We start from the raw sequence: 25,054 nt of genomic DNA, 5'->3' as shown, positions 1-25,054 counted from the left end.
TTTAATCTTAGTATGAGTCTAGACGAAGAAAAGACGTCCTGTTAACATTTTTTTCGGATGTTTCCCTCGGTTGATTTGGTGAAAGATTGAAAGGGGGTGTTTTCCTATGATAATAAAATCATATCGCATGCTTCAGTTGAGCATCCAGGGTATGATTAACAAGGGAAATATTGAACAATGTCCCAGAGAAAGATATATGGTTGTTTCAACTTGCCAGATTAGTTGAGTGCTGGGATAGTGAGATCAATAACATCCATTTGTGACCTCTGCGGATTGCCCCCATGAAGGGTTGAGAGGAAAGCATCATGTATCATGTAAAATCAAAACCTAAATGCAACGAAAACAGTGATTAATCTCAGTGCTGTATCTGAAATACAGAGTTATGCCAGTCCGAACCCAGACGTCTTAAACCACAGCCAAAGTACGAGTTGGCCAAGTCGGGCAAAGCCGACCCGGAGCTGCACGACCGGCGGTCGATATCCCCGACACTTAATGAAGCCAATTCTTGTGGGGCTCTCAGCTGAAAGATTCTTAATACTGGAAATCCGTTGAGCAATTTAGCCCATTGAAACAAACTATAAAATGAGGCAGGGTGTGAATGAAAAGCGTGATCGGTTTTACTTGATCGCCTATGATAACGAACATTAGAATAGACCTAGTTGTTTAGATAAAAACAGTGTTGAAGTCTTTGGATACCTAACCAAGCCACAACACCGAGAAAGTATTTTTCTTATAAATATGAAAGAAAAGAAAGAAGTAATAATCATAGCTGATAAGTGGTTTTCTGGGAATAAGTGAAGTGGATTGTCGATATATCACTAATAATTGGTCTCATGCCTGGTGGTTGATGTTTCTGAACAGATGGTGCACCGTTTCTAACAACATATCCATTAGAGTTGGCTGGATACAGAGAGGACAGTGTATGCTCTATGGCAAGTGATGGGAGCTTTGTTCAGGCTCAGCACCTATTATGTCTAATTGGGGTTATTAAAGATCAGTGTCACTCTATAGAGAGTATAATAAAGACAGTGGATGATGACAGAGTGTATGGTTCACGAGGATTTGGTTCCTGCCCTCTGCAAGCAAGGGCTAATAGCGCACGAAAAACACGTCCTTGTCTCATAGAGACAAAACATACTCAGTATATAAGCTTAGGCGTAAATGCCTCACAATTAAGCCTACACGTAAAGATAAGCCCACGTAAAACACTGGAACACACGCCTTCAATAAATCACAAGAATGTATAAATATAGTATAAGCTTTTTACTAGACAGATGAAAAAAAATCATGGTGGAATTTAGAGAGCTCTCTAACAAGCATAAACCTTTCCTTGTCTAGCAGATGTACAGTTCGAAATGTTCACCCTCTTCATAATAGTGTGGGCAGTTTTTATGACATCACTACAGTAAGCTTGTACAGTGGTTTAAATAAACTACAATGAAATACCAAAAATTACTTAAAAATATTTCATTCATTGATGACCGCGTTCCGTTTAAGGGTGAAGGTAACCGGAGAGACCACTTTATGACGCAAGCCAGCTTAACCGTGTTGGTAAAAAACATTCAAGTGATCTCTAAGGAACTTCTGTTAAGACATCCTAAACGTCCATGCTGCCAATAATGCCTTGAGAACAGTGCTAGCAGAGGAATCGCGGTAGTGTGCTGTCTAAGACTTGGATTGAACCTTTACATGATGTAAAACTAAGAGGACTGTTCCCTCCGTAAAGAAAAAACAACATAAAGTAAAAAAAGGGTCACCAGAAACTAATTGCTGTATCTAAACAGCTTTATGAAGAAAATTAAACGCATGAGCATGTATATATATACATATATAACCTAATACCTTACAAAGCAGCGTGCATGAATTAAAGAATTATTTTAAAAAAAACAACAGGAACTGGTTATGTGTCGGCCCCATTTCGTAGAAATTATCTTTGCTAGTGTTGAAAATTGGTGTCAACAACCGCCTCTAGTGCGCCGTGGTGTCTAGCTTGTTCATGGACGGGGCTGGCGACATAGAGAGCCTCGATGGATACCTCGATCATAGAGACGTTATTGATGCCGATCACACTGAGAAACACTATAGGCCCAGCAAACACATTAACGAAGCTTATTAAGAAAATACCAATGGGATCTCAAGGTGATTCCAAAAAAAAATATCACCGAAGACACGAACCCTAGATCAGTATTTACGTTAGAAATAAGTTAGCAAAGACAAGTCATCCAAAAGACGAGCATGAGTGAGCCACGACAAACTGCGACCGGCGCTTTGATGTGTTGGCAATAAGCAATGTACATGGTGGAAAATTACATCTGTCACTCGGAAGTGACGTCCAGGCAACCCAATCTAATTGGCTGCTGACTCTTGATGTTTGCATGGAGCGTGACCGCTTCACTCTCAATTTACCACAATTCTATCATGATGCTAACGCCTGTCGTCTTCAATGGCTGCTCACTGGTTGTGCAGTCCTGAACCAGAAATGCAGTTATATGAACATCTCTTTAATTACACACCTACAGTGTGAATGCCCGGTTCGACATTCATAATAACATGGCTCTACGGCCGAAAATATACTGACTGAAGCATATCCTACGATGCTCGTTCTGTGAACTCGTGTACTTTAGTTTCTGGGTCATCGAGAGAAGTATGACAAGAGTGCTAACGAGTATGTGTACACATACAACTGGTTTACCAAACACCGAGCGATTACATCCACCTGCGGACTCTCCCACGTGTAGAGATAAGACAATTGTGGAGAATAAGACACGGATAGGTTAAGACTGAATGTGTAATACTCTGGTATATACAGAGCAAATTCAAACGCTCCAGTAACTGCACAACACAAATAACACGCAGCCTCAAGCCATCTGACGTTGCAGAAGGCTACATTTTACACTGGAATTTTGTTTAAGACTTATTGTTATACCCTTTTCAATTTTACTGATGATCTCCCCATGAAAGGACTACAGGAAATCCTAGGGTTATCTCCACATGATATAGGGTTGCCACCCCTTAAGGCGTATTATTTTCTGACAAAATGCTTAACACTTGAGATTTTTGGTGCATTCCCCATACTGAGCTGAACTTTCGGGATCACTAGAACAACTTCCTGCTTTTATCGTGCTTGACAAAGATCACAGTAATTTATACTACAGCTCTACAACTTTTTTTATGAAGATTATCTCGAAAATTGGTCCATTTAACATTTGCTCGGAGTGTTAATTATAACCATTTGCTCTGCGGCTGAGTTATATTGACTGCTCACAGAAAAATAGGAATAGTAACATGTAATTGTTCCCGGTTCACATCATCCGCGGTGGTGCTATCGCATATTGATACTCGTGTGGCAAGGTATCATTATTAATGCTATAATATTGAAACATGAAGCTCGTGATCCTAGAGGAACCAACATTTTGAAAACTGCAGTAGTAAGTTCTTATTTTAGCTCACCGGTACACCTTGAAACCGCCTAGCATGAGACTAGGTGAGCTGATCTTGACAATGTAGACATGGTGTGCAGCTTAAGGCATACACCATTTGGAACACAAGCTGCAAAACACAAGTGACATGCGCGGTGAATGGAATAAGGAGTGTAACCTACATGGTGTTCTCATTCAGGCATCTTCTTAGAAATGCATGCCAATTGTTATAACGAATCGATAGAGTATTTCAAGAAAAGATAGATACAGAGCCCAGTCAGCACGACTTCCGACTGTATCCGTGCCTAGTGAATAGTGTGCTCATTAATCGAGTCTAGGTTATTTTCAGTCCAGGAAACGCTGTACTGTTGATCCCTAATTCAGAATCTATAAGAGAGAGATGTCCTTCAGTTAGCGCAAAATGGTGCGCTCCAGTGAAAACTGAGCAGTTAGTAGAGAAATAAAGCCTTTACTACCCTTAGATCCTGATGTATTTAAAGATTCATCGGACTTGCATGCTGGAAATGAAATAATTACTCGTATATCAGTATGCCAGTCAAAGCCAAGTTGACTGCTTTCCCACATTTGTGATACGAGATTTTACGACGAAACGTAGCTTAAAATAGTGTTTTATCTATATTTACTTAAATTTATGAAAGGCTCTGTTTCTGGAAAGTATTTCTATTCCAGTCCTATCCTTTTTGGGAAATCAAAGAATCAGAAATACGGATAACAGGTATAGTTTATGGCCAGAATGTGATATTGGTATAAATGCATGCCCCAATATGACAAAAATTTTCGAGTGATACGGTTTTAGAAGACAGTAATTGTAATGGGCTGAGTAGACCGTGATAAACTATTAAGTTATATGGAAATACAGGCTGGACATTTGAAGAAGTTATTGAGCGGAAACCAAGCTTCATATGACTGTCAGCTTGTCAATGGGTAAAGGCTTCAAAAAAAAATACTCGTGGTGTCTTACCATATCTTGAATCAGTCCGAATCTAGAGTCAAGTTTTAACTGATTTATAGATATATAATTAGATGATATGATAAAACCCTAATGCTTGCAGGTATTCGCAAAAATACTTTTTTTCATCATTGATCGTCGTCATTTACTTTGCTTCTCTGTAACTTGTATAATCATTGATACACTGACAGATGTTAAATTGAAGAATGCTTCTGCCATGCACACGAAATGTCATTTACTGTGATTTCTGATCATCTGGATAAGGCGTATACCCAAGTCATTTCAGAATGCCTCTATTAACCCATGTCAGTCAACACTATATAATTTTAGAAAGAAAAGCGTTAAGATGGTGAGTGATGTAGAGGTGTGTAGAGTTGACGGTTTGTTCTTTGACACACACTGATCATTACATGAAATAAAACTGTTGACTGCTTCAAGCAATTAGATTTTTATTAAAAATTATATCCTTCTTTGAATTTCTCTTAATGTACAACAACAATTCTGCAAATCTTTGGAAGCTTGATTGTGGACACGAATACACTGGTTGATGACAATGACTTGGAACATTCAAGAGGATTTCTGAATCAATAAATCTTTTGAACAAAAAAATGATGGCTTACACTTAGTTCTTTTGAAATTTCGCTCGCAGTACTTTAGCCACAAAAACTAGCTCCAAAACGGATGTATCAAGTGTCCAGCAGAAAGTTCTGATCGTTACACTTCTAGATTATCTAAAGCTGGGACGATAAGGAGGCCATTGAGCAACTGGGTCTTTAGTGAATCTAACGAGAGCGGAAGTGGCGTAGTCTGGCCACGCACAGTCAAACGTCCGCTGAGATTCAGCACTGTTATTACCGGAAGTCAGTCTGGGTGAGAGTAAGCGTATCGGATGCCAGGTGAGAAGGGAGCTAATCGTGTCCCCTGTGAGCTCAATTCACAATCAACATGATACCAGCTGCTCACAACGGTGGTCTAATGAGGGGTGCGATGCAAACAGTCACTACACAGGAAGGAAAGAGTTTATACACTAGTTCAAAGGCGATCACCGAAAGTCTCCTTTCCATTTATTCACAGTAAGATTTTATCATGGAAAAACACTTCAACAGCATATCACCAATTAACAGTCGCAGTGAGCAACCTGCCGCGGTGGGTTAGTGAATAGAGCGTTTGCCTAGTAGATAGCATTCATTCCCAAAGTTATACTTAAGACTTTAAAATCGGTAACCTTCATTCTACCTTGATTGGTGCTCAGCACTAGAGAAATTGGCCAAGTATTGCTTGTGCAATTAAGATATATGTTAATGTATGGGGCGTTGTGTCCGCTGACTTCGGCGTGTCATTTCAATGAGATAGCAATGTAGCTATGTGCTTACATAGAGTACAAAGAGACAACGCCCCGGTAAGACCGAAATACGGTTGAAAGCGATGTTCAGCTTGAATCAGCTATACAAAACAAACCAATATTAAGCACGGTAAATATACAAACTATCTAGACAGTATTGTTTCTGAGCTGGTAATGGTGTACACAAAAGGAAAAGATCCTAGGGAACATGGTATTAACAAATTACCTTAGTCACAACTTGTAATAAAGCTGCAAGTACAGCTGCATTTTGCGTTCATTGTATGTTATTACAAAAATGATTTACAGAATCTAAACTTGTTGTATTATACAATCAGCGTCCACGTATATTTATGTGAAATGAGTACATGATAATGTAATGCATGTATAATTATCATCTGATTAGATTTTAATCGGATGACGTTACAAGATAGCGGACATTATCAGACATTCTGTTCATTATCTGGTATTCACATCGTCTACATGCAGAACCAGCTCGGAGGAGCACGCCTCAACAAAGGTGAACACTTATGGAAATTACTCTCATTCCTGTAGGTCTTTAACAAGAACATTTGGGACACTTGGTGCTTTTGGCGTGTTCCACTGGACAGGTCCTGTGATCATGCCACTAAACTGGTGTTTTTGTAATGATTGCCCTTGTATGCGAATTAACGTTAGAGAAGACGGTCGTGTTGGAGGGCACACTCGATCAGACGGATAATAATGGAGCGTTGGCGTGGCAAGCTGCCATTATATGTCTGGAAACAAGAAAACCTGCAAAAGTGTTAATGAACAACAACTGTGCGACACAATAGGACCAAACGATACACAGTTGGTCAAGACGGTTCGTGGGTCCCCTGGACGGCTTGTCCCCTTGTGTTCGGCAACAAATAGTTTACCTATAGGAACATGTTATTCCATACTCGTTACAGATTAACCATTCGGGTTGTGTTTGATTATCCAGATTGCACCAAAGGTGTCATATTAACATGTACATTTAGGGTTTAAAATGTGTGCCTCAAGCGAAAGACAAGAGAGGACTGCGTCCAGAAATACTTCATACTATCTTTGTTTACATTTTTCGTACCAAGAAATTCCACAAGAATCAATCGTTTTCTAAGGTGTTTTTGAGACCATATCTTATCATGTTTTTTCACACTGTTTTGAGTAGTTAAAACCCATTAAAATTGATTAAAATAATCTTACGGTAGTTGATCAGAGAAGATTGTACAGAAAATAAATATTTTCAGAATGTTCCACAGGAAAATATGGGAAATCTTTTGTGACGTTACAACTTAGATGTGGTCAGTAAAGACAGCTGTGATTTCTCCCACTTTAAATTAAAGCAAATGAAAATAATTTTGGATACAGTCTCGCGGGGCTATTCCAATACCACTGACTTTCTCATATGGTTTATGTTCACTTTAACCGCTCTGAGTAACAATTCATGACAGTGGTAAGTAACTTTACGGTAGACATTTCAAACGGGATGCATGTAGAAATTGTGTGAACTTGGACTCTTCTCGCGCGTTAAACGTGAATGTGGATTCAGATAGGGACAGTTACTTCCGATTTCTGATCTAAAGTAAAAACTTGCCAACTTTCCAAGGATTGGAAAAGTGACCAGCCACATAAGGCTTTTACTCAGCTTGTCCCTAAACTTGAGACAGCCTGTCATTTTTTGTGCCTGGTAATCAAATCAGGCGACATACACGCACATTGCTGTAAAGAGCTCATAGGCGCAAAAAATATTCCAAGAGCCAGTCTTAGCGGATGGATTCCCAGAAGAATAGTGAGTAATAACAACATGTTACAGGACAGTGCTTCAGATATGATCGGCAGTGCACAATATACACACAGAAAGTTACAGTGACAACACTATTAATAAGGAAATTTTTCAGCGTGTTTATCTCCATAAATAAAAAAAAATATGCTACAGAATATTATTGACTCACTTTTGATGTTAGAACAAAGATTTCGCTCTTTAGTGTCTTGGGTGTGTCATAACTTTTGTTTGTTAATGTGCTAAGTACATGCTTCACGATCAACAACTTTGCGTTTTTTGCACCAATATAATAAGTATTCAGCATTACACAGCATACACTGGGACACTTTGATTTTAAACATTGGTATCCAGTGCCATGAAAGACAAAGATTTTATTGTGCATTTTCCGGGGTGTGTCATAGTTTTTGTTTGTCAAATTACTTTAGGCACATGCTTCAAAACTAACAACCCAAAGGCCTTGTGTCTTTTCCCACCAATATCATAAGTAATCATTGTCAATGAGCGTCCAACGGAATACATTGATTTTCAACATTGGTATCCAATACCGCGAAGGAGAAAGAATCCGTTATGCATTTTCTTGGGTGTACACAGGCTTTTGTTTGTCAATAAAGAACAATCTTTAAAACTAACAACCCAATCGCCTCGCACAGTTTTCCACCATCATAATAAGTAATCATCATTATCAAGCATACAATGAACAGCTTTGCTTCAAACGTGAGTACCCAATACTATAATGGGCACCGTTTTTGGCATTTTACATTTTTTTGGTGTTGCACATCAAACTTCAGAAGATTAATTCTAACAAATGTCGCGATTTACGCACACTGACAGATTCAGGATTTCTTTCTGGTTAATAACCGTATAATTAGTGTACACTGCGTGTAGATGTATGGCTGTCGAGAACAGTACACTGATCGCAGGCATAGATGACTCGTTTTATTCCGGCATTTGCATGGATCTCATGAAAATTGAAATCCCGAGCGACGAGCGCACCTCTTTCAAACCAGCACTTCAGAACTCGATCGATTGGCTCTGAACGAGGCCTAAACCGATTCTGTTTTGTGGGCGCAAAACCTCTGACAACACACACACAGATACTCTAAATGGTGCTGTTATCCCAAACGTTTGTTGGTTAAATACAGAGCCGGATGGATTGGACGAGGTATTGGAACACTTCTGCTGTGTAGTTTTAAAATAATCACTCGTTTTCTCTGATGATCTCATTGTTAATATATTGTCTTTATCCACCCCTACATGTCTTAAAACCACTAGTACTAAATGAACGCATCAACCCGACCTTAAAAATTAACGCATTTCAGACGCCTTTCCCATAAAACTTTGCATTACATTTGTTAGAATTTTTACAGATATACCCACTAGTTTAAATGTTTTAAGGGCAGCATTTACGTCATAAATTTAAACAAGTTTCTTAAACGACAAATTGTATATGATTGAAAATCATACGCTAAATTTACCTAAAGTTTCTTTTCATCAGATGGTAAATAAGTGTATTTTCACATTATAGTTTCTATAATTTAGCAGGAATAACTGGCAGTGTTGCCATTGTGTTGGTGACCATGACGTTCTTATATCCCAAGGTCTCCTCACTGATGCCTGTCTAAGATGCCCCACATACATAATTCACTTGTATGGTGATGACGCATGCTGGAGAGATTATAGCACTCGGAATACTGGGCAAATAGACAGGTAAGAAAAGACTAGTCATCCCTTTCTGTTAGCCTTCAACGATAATTTTTCAAGTATATGCACTATGTGTTCACTATTCACTGTTAGCTAAAATACAGCAAACTCCTTTCTCGCAAAGGGGCGTACGACACATTTTTATCGTACATTTATCGTACGATATTTAGCACGTCGCCATTACCGTATCGTTGTCCTATAGGTGCCATTATTGTACATGTATGACATCTTAGTGAAACTGCGTCCAGAATATTTGGGGGTTTTCTGCCACATCAACGAATAGATCCGTGAGCAACCAGTTCCAAAGATATGCTGTATGACGAATGCAGAATCTTCTCTAATTGATTTATCGTGTTCCATACACAATAGTTCATATCAGCATGATAACCCAACACATCTGCTATCACTCAATATTGTCCCATACCATCCAAAATGCTATGCATAAACGTGGTTATACCATCTACTGTTAAGTCAAAGAGTCAGCGCAAAGGGATCGATTCTTAGAAGAACAGTATATAATAAGTCACTGGATATTGCGTCAGATAACAGCTGTAGTAGTGCAGTAAAATATCCTATCGTACTTAAGAGTTTTTCAGTCATATGACGACGAAGGAGTCTTTATTGTGCTTGTAATGTACCTACTTGTGGAATAAATAGATGCATGAAATATTGTTCATCATGAAGGCATAAGAATCAAAGAAACAATCCAAGGTTGCAAGGTTACAGTCATGAGTAAATATAGCAACTGTATTCAACCCTATTCGCCAGTGGTGGTTTTGACGTGAAGCAACAATTAGAGACTTAAGTGGCATTTTATCGTGGAATAATTTATTCTTCTAGGTCTGACTATAAAGTCAATTGGTGTTTCAAAAATCAAATGTCTTGTCCACTTTTTTAACTCAGGGATATGTTTCCGTAAACTATATGGAGTATAAAAGACTGCAGGCAGGACAGAGAGTAAAACTAGAGCAGCGACGATAGCTGTGATAGTTGTCATACCACCCTCAAGAACATTGCCTTATATGACGACGGTCTATAGATTATGGGTGGAGGAAAGTGGGCAGAGCTATGTGAAAACCACTGCACCTCATCATGTACCTAAAATGCCCAAATATGGGGACGCGCCAGAGCAAGCCGAACTGGATTCTAAAATGAAGCCTTATTGGCCTAGCGGTCTGAACCACTCGATCAACGACCAACGAGCGCTCTTCTCCTATCACAAACATAATATTTATTAATTCAGTTAATAGATGTTTAACACCATACCCAAATCATTTTTACTTATAATCTAATTTCATGATTGGTAGAAAATACAAAAAAAATTTGCTTGCTATATTGGTGAAAAACATGCACTTAATCAAACGTAAAACTGCGCATACGCCTCTATAGGCGCACGTTCTCTTACCTATTGTCATTAAGGTCCCCAAAGAACAAAGAGGGTGCAGGAATCTAAAAATTCCCTGTCCAAGACCAGAATTGAACCGTCTCCTTAGGTGAAAAATTAATTTTGAGACAAGACCGAAATATATTTAAACAAAAGAAAAACATTCTTCTCAGAAAATTCTTTGTGGAACGTAATTTGGATATATTTGATTCCTTTTTGATTACAGGATTTTTTTCATACGAAATGCAAACCTGTTCACCATTATCGGCAACAATCTCTCCCTCTGCTAACCCATATCACCTTTTGTAATGTTAGCTGAAATGCAATAGGTATCAGTGTCTTCGTACATGACGTTATCAAGGTTTAATGACGAAAGGGATCGTATCACAAATTCATATGAGTGGAAAATTAAGGTTCTCTGAGAGTGAACGAAGTAATTAGTAAGCCATGGGTCTCTTATCTAGAACATTTTATACATGATCGGGTAACAGGCAGTAACCACTATACTGATTCTGGTCTATGAAAAAAGTTGTCATATTTTTTTCGAGTTAAGCAGTGTCCAAGACACTTCCTACTTCAAGGCCTGCTTACAGGTATGATGTCATTGTTGTGGTATGTTGCTTAACGCTTTCACACATAACTTCTTTATACTAAATGGCCATCAAGTTCTTTCGACAAAATATATGTGCGTCAGTCGTAACCATTATTAACGACATGTTTCGCAAAACACGACTTATATCATGGCATCTTACTTTTCGGGTGTATTTTTCAGGAAACTTTGAAGAACGCTCATACTACACGAGGCTAACTAAGTGTTTACTTACGGCCTTTGGTCGGTGACGTGGGCTGTGCCTTTCCTCGGTGAGGCGAGGTAACAATAGAACTGAGAACTTGCCAGAGTAATTTTCATTCAACTACTAGAAGAGATTTCGGCTGAGAGGAAAATACGAGTCTTTCTAGCTCAGCTATTTTTTCATAAGGCGTTCTGGCGGAAATACATTTTTCGATTGATTTAATGTCGGCGTGGAAAAGGCTCTGTTTCGCGCACGCGTCCATCCTTCTTCTTCCTTCTGAATTAGCGCAATTTAACGAGGTGTAGTCTGATAGCAACGAGATCCGGACACCAGTGGAGTAATTATGGGTGTCCCTGGGAGAGCGGCGGCTGTTAGGTCAGGTAGCGTGAAACCTGACCCGTGTTTGTCTTCATTTCCTCCCCACTTGTTGGACAGTCGAGTCGGCAGCGGGAGTCTGATCGGCGTTCTGTGCTGGGATAATCAGCTGAATGAAGCGCGGCTTTGAAAACTGAAACCCGGTGAAAAACAGTAAAGAAACCCGTTCTCCGAATGCCGGTTAAATTTGGCTAAGTTCCCGTGAACGACGATAAAGAACCGCACAGTATTCCTTATTCCAAACAGAATAGGGTTTTGTGAAACAGCATTCAATCCAACTTGGATTCGTATCTTCTTCAAATGGTTTTCAGTATAAATCAAAGCGTTTTAATTCAATAAATCCCGTCACTGTCAAAATGCACCTGTTTTCTCAATCACCTACAGCCTAAAATGGTTCGATATGCTTCATCACTATAGTAATGTGGTCGTCTTTGATGTCATGTATACCTTTAAAATCGGAGACATTGGGGACGCTTGTCAAAGCGAACCGGCTATATGGTTAACATGATGTTTTAGGAAGCATTGGAAATAACTTCGGTTTTGGTATCTATGTCTGACACCTTAAAACTGCGAGACCATGTTCCTCGGTTTTGATACAGTTCTCAGGGTTTATTAGGAACCTATAGTTTTCTTTTCCATTTCTTTTTCATTCTGTATTTTTATTTATTTTTAACGAGTCCATTTTTTGTTTGGACAGGAAACGAAAGAACTGGGTACATTCCAGCGGACAATTCCCTTCAAAAGCAGGGGCGGTGAATGTTCGTTACCGGATGTCCCGAGAGACTGTTACATCCGGTTACGGGGAGTGTAGGTTTAGACTAATTAGTATTCAGACAGATGTTTATAGCTTTGAAACTGAGCCTACAATTAAACGATTTTATTTATCAATACATTATTTAGCCCAATCCACCCTGATTTGATGTCTCTCGTTAGAATTGTGTTTCATTTCATTTCGTGAGGGGAATCTATGTCAGGTGGATTGCACTTTTTTAAGTTCTAAACACAATTGTGAAAGAAAATACGAAGAAACTGAATTTGTCAAGAAAATCTTCGTCCTATAAGACCGTTTCCCTGGTCGACGACATGAGATTGTCCGTCTTTATAGTCCAGAGAATGATTCCCGCTAATCTTGGCTTTGCGTGACAAAACCATGATACATCAAACATGCCGAAAACACGGTTCTCTCATAGTAAAGTGGTTTGAGACACTGAGTAATGTGTTTTTAATTATGCATTTTATGCCAGATTTAAGCAAGTGCCTATAGAACATCTATGGAAAAAATGTGATCTTCGTTTTTAAGGTATTCACTGCCGTTCAAGGCCTGGGGGTGAGTTGCTCTATTAAGCAACCTGTACTCAGTCAGGATAATAGCTAAATGTTTCATGAAGGTTATGAGAGCATTTATAGGTGTCTGCTTCACGAGCCAGAGACTACCTCCTAACACGAACCTGGAGAGAAGGTGCGATTACGCAACCCTTATAAAATTTTCTTACTATTGTATTTTGCACAGCACCTTAAAGTAAAGAGCACCCCAAAAGAAGAGCAATTTTTCAAGGCAGACACGTGTAGAATGAATGACAAGGCAGTAAAGGATGATACTATAATCTCTTTCCTCATCCAGGTCTCGCCTATTTGTACCCCGTCCTTTTATTCGTCAAAACAGCAGTTTTCCTTCTCTCATATTAGTATTTAGGAATGACATCCAATGGTTGTTTAATGCGTGTATTCAGGGATTGTCGAGGACTGATGTCGGTGAGTTATATATTATGCGTGTTTCACAAATCGCTATCCCATCTCCGTGTTACTGGGTATACAGTATAAAGGCCGGAAAGGTTTCACCATGCCCCATTATTGACACCCTGTTTATGTGTTCTTTCCGTTTTACTGCCTTGACCACTTTGAGTTTTGCATGAGCTGGTTGATAAAAAAAAAACTTGTCCAGTATTATACAAATTACAAAAGGTTCTTCCTAATTATTTCCCATCTCAGGTCAATTGATATCTAGCGAATAGAGGGCAATCTTTTGAAGTCTTTCAGCTACATTAACGCTAAATAACGTGGGACAGGATGCTGAAGTAAAAGCGCACCTGGTATACAACTTAAGCGCTCACCTTCTATCAGCTAGTCTGGCATTGTGTGTTCATCTCACCAGCACCTGAAAGGGACTAAGGCATGGACAACCTGTGGAATAGTTACAAACATGCACACCTTCTAACCAGAGTAAACTCAGACATAATTTGATATACTTAGAGGGACATTGGATTACTTTAGAAGTCAAACATGCATAGTGCCATGACCCAAGTTATGTTTTCAACAAAGCACATGTATTCACATCGATTTGCAGCGAAATGAAAGGTTTCCAAATCATGCGCAGACAGTATGCAGTTCGTATAGAGCTGAAATATCGCTTTTGTCTTACACGTGTGTTTCAGTCTCGATGCACACTCCCAACAGGTGAGTTGTTGTATCATCAAATGCGTGTTGCGCATGTTCAGTAATTCGCATCCGGAAAAAACCGGAAGTACTGTGTGCCTATCGAAATCAAATGATCAGGCAATGGTAACCCCTCCATGAACATGGGAGAGTGCCCATAGCACGAAGCACAACAGACAACAGTCTACCAAATACCTCAATGTCAACCCTCTTAAAAGAAGAACTTTCCTTCTGCAGGCATTATTGGAAAATCAATCAATCACCTCCCAAACGAGGAGCGAACAGCTGTTGTGACAGAGAAAAACTTCCAGCCTGCTGGAACAAGGTAAAAAGGAAATCAATTAAATCATTAAAGAACGCGAGCGTTGGAATCAAGCAAATGAAAATCGAAAGGATCGTGCTTATTCCTTTCAATTCTATGTATAGATTTATAGATCACATGCTAAGAAAACATCGGCAACTGACAGCCAATTTGCCTGTGCACACCCTGTCGTCCAGCTAACTGCGCATTGTTGTTGAGTACTATTCGCATGTCATCATGAAACCATACGTTCAATACGTGCAATTCGATACATGCAGATCAAGGTTCGTATACAGATAATACCCTCTTGAACAGCATCCTTCTTTTCCTCGTAGTGAAGTCGCCGTATTAGGCTCTAGAGAAATAGATTTGTCTTTACCGTATCAATGTTTCAATCATTGTAAACCCACTATGCCATGGAAAAGGAACAGTTAAAGAGGTGGAATCTCAGATCATTGTAGCTACAAATTACCGGGTATGGTGAGGAGAAAAGAATTGTCTTCGGTCTGATTTGGCGTGTAATCTGGGCAGCATTAGGCTGTTCTCTCGAAACATGTATTCCACTTATATGTTCATGTCCATTTTGACACTTCTTCCTAGGTTTATGTGAAGATGGTGCAATATGCATACCGAATATGAGCACATACGCGTGTAATGTTGCCTGTAGTTGCAAAAACCTTAAAAAAGCTAAAAATGAAACATTATACTAAGATGGTGCAAAATGCATACCGAATATGAGCACATACGCGTGTAATGTTGCCTGTAGTTGCAAAAACCTTAAAAAAGCTAAAAATGAAACATTATACAGTACTATACATCGTTGTAGAAGAATTAAAGAATATACCTGTCTAAAAAGTAGCGTTTGTCGAGGAGGAGATGTTTTCTTCATAGTTTAGGTCTTCATAATATCTTTTGAATAATCATGTTTGAGTTCACAGCGGTAACTAATTACCGAAGCCTATTTAGGGCTGAAAGACATTATCTGATTTTTGTTTAACGCCATGCCGGTCAGTTTTAAACAGTTGGAGCAGATTGGAGTACTGAGAAACCCATCGACCTTTGGTGGTTACTGGCGAATACTGGTTACTGGCGAATACTGGTTACAAGCGAATACTGGTTACTAGTGAACTTCATGTAAGACCACTCAGCCATAGGCCCGTCGACCGCGTCTTGCCACCAAGGCCCCGGACAACAGAAGCAGGGTGCCCTTGAAAGCACCCCTTCCGAGAATGAGATTGAACTCACGATTCGTGTGACCTAGACTTCGGGCTGCAAGCACGTTTATCAGGCACGCGACATAAGCTTCGCTCCAATAGTTATTGTATAAACATTATATTTAACATCACGTCATGTTTAAATAAAGGCCACATGACGTAAGAGTATTGTGTTTCATTTCGTGAGAGGAAACGAGTATCCTAGAGGTTTTGGCATACGCCTCTGTGGTTTCCAAAATGAGAACCGCCTCGGTGAATGATCATTTGAAAATTGGAGAGGGGATGGGATGCTGTGAGATTTGAAATTCGAATTCGCTCCAGCGAATTTAATACTTTAATGTAGCTGACATTAATACGACAAACTTCACCTTGGTTAGTGTCACATCGGATGGCGGGAGAGACTAGCAGGATTTTCAGGTTACCCGCCGACATCACTACAGTTTACAGAGTATATGCTATGGATAATAAATTTCATCTACCCGTTTAACCTACTCCTATTTTGCAGACATTTGCGCCTTTGTTAATTATTGGTCCCTGAGGCTTTTAACAGTGAGCGCTATAGCAATTGACCGCAGCTGTTAGAACATACCGGTGGCCCAAGACCAGGTATATCTGGCTTTATTTAGCCCATCAGCTGATGGAACATAAACTCAAAGACTGAATTTTATATGACAGCCTGCTTATAGTCTTCTGTTGAAATCCATGCCACTGAGAACCCATCAAAGGAAAGGACACTACGATAAACAGCCTTATGTGACATTACACTGACATTTCTATAGTTTTTCATCTGCATTTCTCCATGAATCATTGGTCGGTTACTGGCCATCATGAACGCATTTTCAAAGCCCTATTAATTATGTAGAAACATCAATATTATTGGTTTTATCATATGGGATCGAAACAGTTTTTCTTTCTCTACTGTTCCACAAAGGTATACAATGTCCCAGCATGTACAGTTATTTATAGGTTATTGTTAGGAAGATATATGACATGTTGTATTTTCGGGCCAGCCCCTAAGTTCTAAAAGCACTTCAGACATATAAAAACCAGAGCCGTCAGAGGTAAGATGGAGTTATTCTCCACACACGTTGGAAACTCGACCAGCATATGTTTAGTGAAGGAATATGAGACATTGGCCCTAAACACATTGTCCCGTGCATCAAACTGAAGTTTGGGCTCAAGTTTGTGAAAGGTGATTTTGTTCAACCTCCGCAGGTCAGAGGGCATTTTTTCATATATTTATGATCCCTGAAGTTCAGCCCTTAGACGCGCTTCTGCAACCATTATCTGACCACCCACTTAGCACGTGCCTCCTCCCTGTCGCCCACCGCCTATAGCATTACCCTGTCACGTGTACTCTCTACCATTTCCTATTGTCTCCTACTGTTTGATCAATTGGGTGATAAGGCTGTTAAGAGGCTTTATCTTCTTGAGTAGTTGTCTGTTACATATCTGGGTAACTTTCCCATTTACAAGCAGTTCTGGATGTATCAGTGACCTTACAGAGTCATTCAGTGTGTACTCAGTCAGAACTTCACTGTGTCGTGTTTGCTGAAAATTATGAAAAAACAAGGATGATTTAACCATACATAGAATGTGCTGTGTCTGTAACGCACTATCTTTCCTCCCAACCGTTACCGTCTTGTTTGTTTTAATATAATTAACAGCACCAAGAAGCAAAGAGCCGATTTCCCATACTTGGACTGGTAGCCAGACATGTGATGAGATTCAAATGGCTCCTGTTCATACGACAGACCAGACGGTTAATTGGCAGACTTTATTAGAGAAGTTTTACGTAATGCCAGGAAGACGCTAAGCAGTGCCTGAGATGGTTATCAATTATTCCTGGATCGCATGACTGCTATTGCGGGACACGGGCACTGCCAGATGACACAAACGAAATAATTCATAACGCAGCAAAATCCGCAAACCGACGCTGCCAGATATAAGGTAGTCACGCGAAAAAGTACTCAGAAGCCATCTACTGGTTCCCACCAGCATCTAACGTATTTCACCTGTCTAACCGTGTGCGATAAAATCATCAAGGCGGAGAAATGCTGGTCACCTTATTGCTGAGACATCTGCTTGCCAGCATCTAATGGCATGGTCCGGTCATAGACGAAGAGGTGTATGAGCCGACGCAACAACTCAGACAACATCCACCCTTCGCAATCCGCCATTTTCGAATTACGTGTACACGTTGCTAGGGTGGACTCGGCTGCTCTTCCGAAAATTAAGATCATCTTTATCTTCTCATCTGTATTTCTGAAAAGTAACCTGGGAGGAATGAAACAGATCTCAGCTCCCTCTTCTTTTTTCCTAACTTTCTACCTTGCTGATTTAGACTATCCCATCCTAAATTCATCGATACTCTTCTTATTCCCACCGGTGCGAAATACATGGTCTTCCCAAATTAGCCCCCACCCAACCCACCCCCACCCCAAACACACACACACACACACGGTTTTACATTGCTAATCCATTCCCTGTCAAAAATACAAAGCTACCATAAGATGATGCAAATCCCACCGTGGTTATTTTCACCAATGTTCTTTACAACCAAGCGACGAAACGTTAAGGTATGCAACACATAATTGTGCATCTGTCAAGAATAAATTTATAAAATGTTTGGGAACAAGTTTAATGTTGTTCTCGTCGTGACATTGGTTTGTAGATTGTCACAACCATAAATCTTCATTGTATGTTATTATGCTAAGGTTGCATAACGCACCGGAAAATGTCACATTTTAAAGTCAGATTGTTAGGCCAAACACAGCCATCGGCAACCCAAACAGTGAAGGACGGTCAATCAGCTGAAATGCCAGGAATCGGGTTTCTCGCAGATAATATGGTGGAGTAGCATTTCCACGGGGGTAGTGTCCAAGACAAACACATGGTTATCTCCACTGCTTCAGCCACGTGGTTCCGCAATATCATTGTCAGTACTGGTGAAATACACAACGCACAAGATGCTTGCTGCATGTAGCTAAGTTGTGTACTCTTACGTTTGAACATCGGCACAGGTACTGTATACAAATATACACTATCTGTATATTGACTACAATATTCCCCATTATATGGGTTTTCATATTTTTGGACTACGGGGTCTGTTTTGACCAGGGCACAGTCTGTTCATCTTCATTTGTTACGTATTTTTCATACAAATTTTTCATCAATATTGTGTTTATTCAGTCATCGACTCAAGAGCAAGCTGCAGCAGACGGTCAGCCTCTGTATTATTGTCAAATGTAATGTGTAGTACCCATAATATTTGACGTTTTCTTACTTCTGCTGAATCACATGTAAACAGATATGTGTAGGCTGAGAGATGAACAAGTATATTAATGTTACCATGTACCACTGATGTGCATCAATTTGTCCTTTCAGAGTAATAGTTTGAACGTGCAAAACTAAGGCATGAGATCGCAACCAGCAAAAGCTTTTGCTCGTACTTACTGGATCCTTTTAAGGTCCATTTCATTCGCTTAGCACTTTAAAGGCTTCCTATAAATAAAACTATAGCAATAGCAATCTAATCCATCCAAAGTATTTTTCTCTACAAATTGAATTTATGTAAAGCAGAGAGTCTACATTATACTACTACAGACAAACACGTAGTAGTACGGCGTAATTTACGACAACCGAAGACAAAGAAGTTAGGGTAAAAGCTGTACGCGCATGAGCATCAAGACCTGCTGGCAGATGATTATGATGTAGGCGTGAGTATTCATACAGGCACGGACTCACGACAAAGTTCCAGTTGCACATCAGATGCAGATAAGGTGCCTTAGAGGGCATATTTTGCTGAATATGAAACCATTGGGAAATCAATACAGTCCAAAGATATGATTTTTAACATCGCGGTTACTGAATTATCCCCAAGCTGGTTTCTCGTAGCATCAATCAAGAGGTTCAAATTAGGGAAGGGTTGGAGGGGTCATAGTGCCACATTGGCGGTGTTACCATACGGCACCAGCTGCCAAAATAAAATAAACGACAAACAAGAAAAAAAACCTACAAAGCTAGAAAAAAAAAGAAAAAAAAATCACACAATGATACACACTTCATTACACCAGAGCTGTTTAGATGGCGCCAGTTTGAGAAAGAATATACAATGAGAACAGTGATCTGGAATATGTACAGCGATAGGTTTAAGAAATGGAGGAAAAACATAATACTATTATTAAATAATTTTTAAAACCATTGTTACTAACAAAACTCTTTTGACCATTTAGAAGCCTATAAAAAATCTTCAACACAGTGCGGCTTAGAAGCAACATTATTCTACAGTGGAAACCGATTTTTAAACAGTCACGGTTACTTCAAGACGTTGATCAAGGATTCCCTGATGTGTAAATCTATAGGCAGTAAACTAAACAGAAAAGGGCATCCTTTTAACTAATCAAAGTTTATTACATTCGATAACCATTGACATAAACAGTTCCTTTTAATCTTCACTGAAACCAAATTTATGACCATGATAGTGCAAGCTAAGTACTTGATTTGTATTTAAGAGGCAACGGGACAAAGTCCAGCTGAAGCTAGCGTAATGTTTACTAGATCCGATCGTTCTCATTTGACTAGTCCATTGATCATGGATTTAAATGGTGATATCATGGCGATCCGAGCAAGCTTCTAAAACAAAGGTTATTAAAGACCTGTACACAAAAACATGTGGCCAGGCCTCAGACATCGGTCTTCCGTGAACAGATAATAACATCCGGTGTCGTCTTTCAAACCCGATTGCTCTAATAATTAAGCTGAAGTAACTTTACGGGAGCATGAACCCAATCAATCAGCGTTAATATGCCCGCAAAAAACCTTGTATATGGATTAGAAAAAAGCACCTTCTTCGCACGCTTCTGTTAATTCAATTTATAGATTAATGTGCATTATTCATTGTATCTTGTATCTCCTCTTTTCGGTTTTTGTAACGGAACTTGTAAACATAATGTTCAATATACGAAATAGCAGCCCAGTTACATTTTCAGTCACAAGGATGTTGCCAGTGGCAACATGATAAAATCTCCTGAAAGTAGAGCAATTTAAGGATAAGTGGACAAGCAGCAAACAATTGCTGCTCAGCCGCAAATCAGTTATGTAGTCAAGAAGTCTTTATTTCATCGATTACCGGATATCTAGAAAAGCACACATAAGGAACACATGCAATACTTCTTCATCCCCACTTCCACTTATTGCTATTTTAAGCTGTTCATGTTGTAAAAAACAGCATTGTCTTGGATTTCAGCTTGCATTTTAAAAGCTTCTAAAAGAGCACTTCCATTTGAGGGTTAATTGTCACCTTACCTTCTAGAGCCAGCCACGCAGGAGCCGGTCGATGGAGCAGCGAGGTCTCTCAGATTTGACAGCAATCCAACGACTATAACACCGATCACAGGCCAACACTTACTGTCATGTCAATTGAAGAACTGACAACCCAAGGCTCAGATATAGAACTAAGGGTCATTTGAATGATTTTGTCATTACCGGGACAGGCTAAAACTGAACAGGCAGTGAAGATTTCCTTCATGGTCTGCTCTCGAAATATTTTAGCACCGTCTTTGGTCAGAGAGACATTTTCACCTCTTGTTGAGAGTCATTGGGGAAGTAATTGATTCTGCACATACGCTCAAAGTCTCTGCAGTAAGCCGATCAGTCAGCGACCGGACGAGAGCCGTAACTGCCGGACACTAGCCGCTAATATACATTATCCCAACATGTATCTCTATTTACATGAGCAACGTCCCGAGAAGTAGTTATCTGGGTATAAATTTTCGACGCTAAATCCCATCTTGTAGAGTTAATTGAGCCGGACATGCGACGACTACTCCATTTTCACAAGGGACTTCCAGAGAGGGCTTGGGGCCCTCCCCTGACATCCAACTGGCTTATTGCTCATTTTCATTACTCCCTTTTCATCAGAGGGACATGTGTGATCAGAAAGTCAAAGGCACGCGGCCGACTTGCGCCCTCTCTAATGTCTGGTTTTGGTTCCGAACGTCTCAAAACCAATTCTTCATTCAAATAACCATTCGAAATAAGAAACGCCAACATATCAAATGGACAGAGCACTAATAGAGAATCTCTTTTTGCTTAATGTTTCAATTCTAATATTACTAAATCTACGAGATTTCATCTTCGATTTTCATTTTTTTAATCGTAGCCAAATAAGAAAAGTTGTATGGCAAACGTCAACATTCATGAGTTCCTATGAGAATGAAAAAATGTTGAAACCATGTTGAACGAAGTTTCACATTATAATACTGTGTCATGTGAGACAGAAGGCTTTCAGAAAAGATTGCTCCACGAAGTGGGTAATGACTTGAATTTTCAGACTTATTTTTTTAATATTATTATAATTTCACAATTATTTGTAGTGCCAGGAATGCAGACTACTAGTCTATTTCGGACATCATTTAAATATGTCGGCTACGGCTCTTTGAAATACCACGATCCTCATTGAATGAACCATATTACTTTGTCCTGAGAGTTGGAGTTTCTGTTGGCAAAAGGATGGTTCGATTAGGTATGTTTAGGTTATCCTTTGCTAGTTGCCTGATAGTGTATGAAGGCCGCAGATTGCTACAGTATTGTGCCTTTAATCAATGGAACAACTCCATTGGTATACTTTTTCGTTGGGAGAGCTACAGTACAGCAACATTCCCTTCTCAATGGAGAGGCGACAAGAGCATCGATGTACCCCACACTTTGGAGGGTTTCCGGTTGTATACCCTCCACCTGCTCTTGATCTAAGGAAGGGTAATATACTGAGCATTATTGGAGGTCATGTACATGTAGAATTCTTTGGCTGAGGATGGCATCAAAAAGTAGTTGCAATAATACACCCAGTCGTCTAAAGGCGTTATGGCAATAAATGCTTTTTACCTTAGACAGTAACTGCTTCCTGAAAAAGTTGCTTATCCTTTGGGATGGTTTCTGTAAGGTAGTCTCTTCCATGTAATGGCTGTAATTATCACGTTTTTTATTATGTTCCACCAGAAAACATGAGCCAAGGCCAGTCACAAGGAAAAAAGCAGCATGTCGCGTATCTTCTGGTCAAGAATACAGTATATATCAGATGTCTTGGAAAGATCAGGAGTGAAGTAATCTAAGTAAAAGCGCCACTGGGACAACAATATGAAAAGTAATATCGAGCGAAAATTAACGATGTACGGCTTTGATATTTAGCACCTTGACATGAAATGAGCTTCATGAGAAGTTATTGTAATGGACAAGATGCCTCAGTGAAATACATATTCTCCCTCGGCGAAGTGTCGGTATCTTTGAGAAATGCGCTTACATGGCGAGATTTCTAATGAAATTTTAAAATGAGGAGTAACCTTACTATTAAATGTACAAGAACACAGCTATTTATATATGTTGATTATATAAAACAACTTAAGGGCATATTAATGCTCGTTTAATGTTACATGTAGCTAGAATGAGTTCATTTATTGATATAATTTAAGAATGCATGTGCACTATCATGATAACTTAATATTTTTATAGATATTACACAAGATACTAACGAGTCATGTTACATTAGTTTTTGTATAATTGAAGTACAACATTATTCCGAAAAAAAAATAAGTTCATTGTGTACAGATGAGAAGTATAATGGTGATGAGGAGGATATGAAGAGATTAAATTCAAAAACAGATATATCCATTTCTTTTGTTTTGAGTAAAATCAAGTTTTTTTCTCTGATGAACTCTTTTTCAAATAACCCAATGAACTTTACATTATCTAATAATTAGACAAAATTCAAACAAACTGGTATTGTAATTTAAAATGTTTCATTTAATGGAGCAGATAATTAGAATCAATAAAATTAACTTTAGGCACAAAAACAGATATACGCCACTTTTGGCGCAAAAGCAGACAAATCCTGCACTGTATTTTCGTAAAATGAAATGATTTCTTCTCGCAAATTATAGCGATCTTTGATGTAAGACATTGTTGTTTTGTTCCTCTTTACTTTATTTTGTTCCATAATGTTACCATAACATAACATTAAATCAGAAGTTTCAATGAACGAGACATTTTGCGTGTGACAACCATAATTTTAACAGAAAGGAACATTGTGGTGAACGACTTTGTTCTTTGCTACTGATACCGATGATTCCAAGCACCTTGACAGGTTCTCAGGGGTCAAAGCTGAATATCAGACCAGTAATAGAAGCACACTGTTTATTCACTGTCACTGTTTCCTGCGGCAAGTTGCACGCCATCATCTTGTAACAAACCTTCATAGAAGTCCTTCACGTTCCTGTGAGCACCCATTTCCTCCAACAAAGAAAGAACATCCGTTTTCTTGTTGGTGTTGACACAGTTAACCATAGGTAAATCCAGAGGATTGAAGCTTGTCCATTTCTTCCCTTTTTTCAGGAGTGAGTGGTAGCAATATTCTCCAGCGTAGTTGGTGCGAAATCCGAGCTGTTCGCCAGAGATAAGAACAGATCTGGCCTCACTAAGTTTGAAAGAACGCGTTTGCTTCACATATTTCTTGACTTCACTTTTGAAATCAACAGCAGCCCAGTCTTCGCCATAAACATGGACACGACCATGGTTTCTCAACTCACTGATATACTCGCCAGGGAGAGAGATTGTGTCAATTTTCCGAAGTTTTTGTTCAATGCGACCAAACACGCGGTCAGCGGGTAGAAAGCTGTGGCCTCGAATGGGGAAATAGTATTCAATGTTCATTTGGGGCTGCTGTTGTTTTCTTAAAGCAAAGAGCATTGACAGTAAATTTATATTCTTGTTTTGTCCATAGCAAGAATCACTGAAGAGGCGCAAGAGTGTACACTCATCAAGGTCTCTGTTGATGACGGTTGTAAAATAATGTCTGAGAGCTGAGGAAATCATGTTGGAATCTTTCCTGTTCTGGTCCTCTCTCCATACAAAGAGGTCAATGTCATCCGTAGATTGCCTCTGCTTGCTGCCATGATGTCTGACCACTCCAAACACATACAGATATAACTGCCTGGAGTAGTATGCTTGGCCGACTGGTGTCTTAGGAAGTACCAAATTCTCCATAACATCAAAACAGATCGTGATGTCTTCAGCTACTTCATTGAGAATGTCGTAGAAACGCCTGCCTCGCCGACGGTGCAACATGAACATAGTGGCTTCCCTCTGTTTTTCTTGGTCAGTTAAGTCAGGATCCTTTAATTTCATCTTGAACTTAGTACATGTGGCGCACACATCTTTCACAGGTGTTCCAAATCCGAGGTTGAAATCGTAGCAAAAGATACTGTAATACAGTGAAAAAGTAACCTGAGCATGATTTTGTTCAAGGAACAGTTTGTGCATTTTTGAAATGCTGAGATCACTGG

The 25,054-nt window shown here is 39.4% G+C and overlaps 1 protein-coding gene across 1 annotated transcript in view; it reads right to left on the bottom strand.

Moving 5' to 3' along the window:
* Positions 1-11,585, bottom strand: part of LOC135468564 (choline O-acetyltransferase-like) — a 57,519-nt gene extending 45,934 nt beyond the window's left edge. Inside the window, exon 1 of the mRNA XM_064746929.1 lies at positions 11,424-11,585. The gene's annotated coding sequence lies outside the window, so the exon portion shown is untranslated. The remainder of the gene's footprint in view (positions 1-11,423) is intronic.
* Between the last annotated feature and the right edge of the window lie 13,469 nt (positions 11,586-25,054).

Source organism: Liolophura sinensis, chromosome 1 (genome assembly GCF_032854445.1).
Source record: "Liolophura sinensis isolate JHLJ2023 chromosome 1, CUHK_Ljap_v2, whole genome shotgun sequence".
NCBI classification, from domain to species: domain Eukaryota; kingdom Metazoa; phylum Mollusca; class Polyplacophora; order Chitonida; family Chitonidae; genus Liolophura; species Liolophura sinensis.
This window is presented reverse-complemented; position numbering and strand designations above follow the sequence as displayed.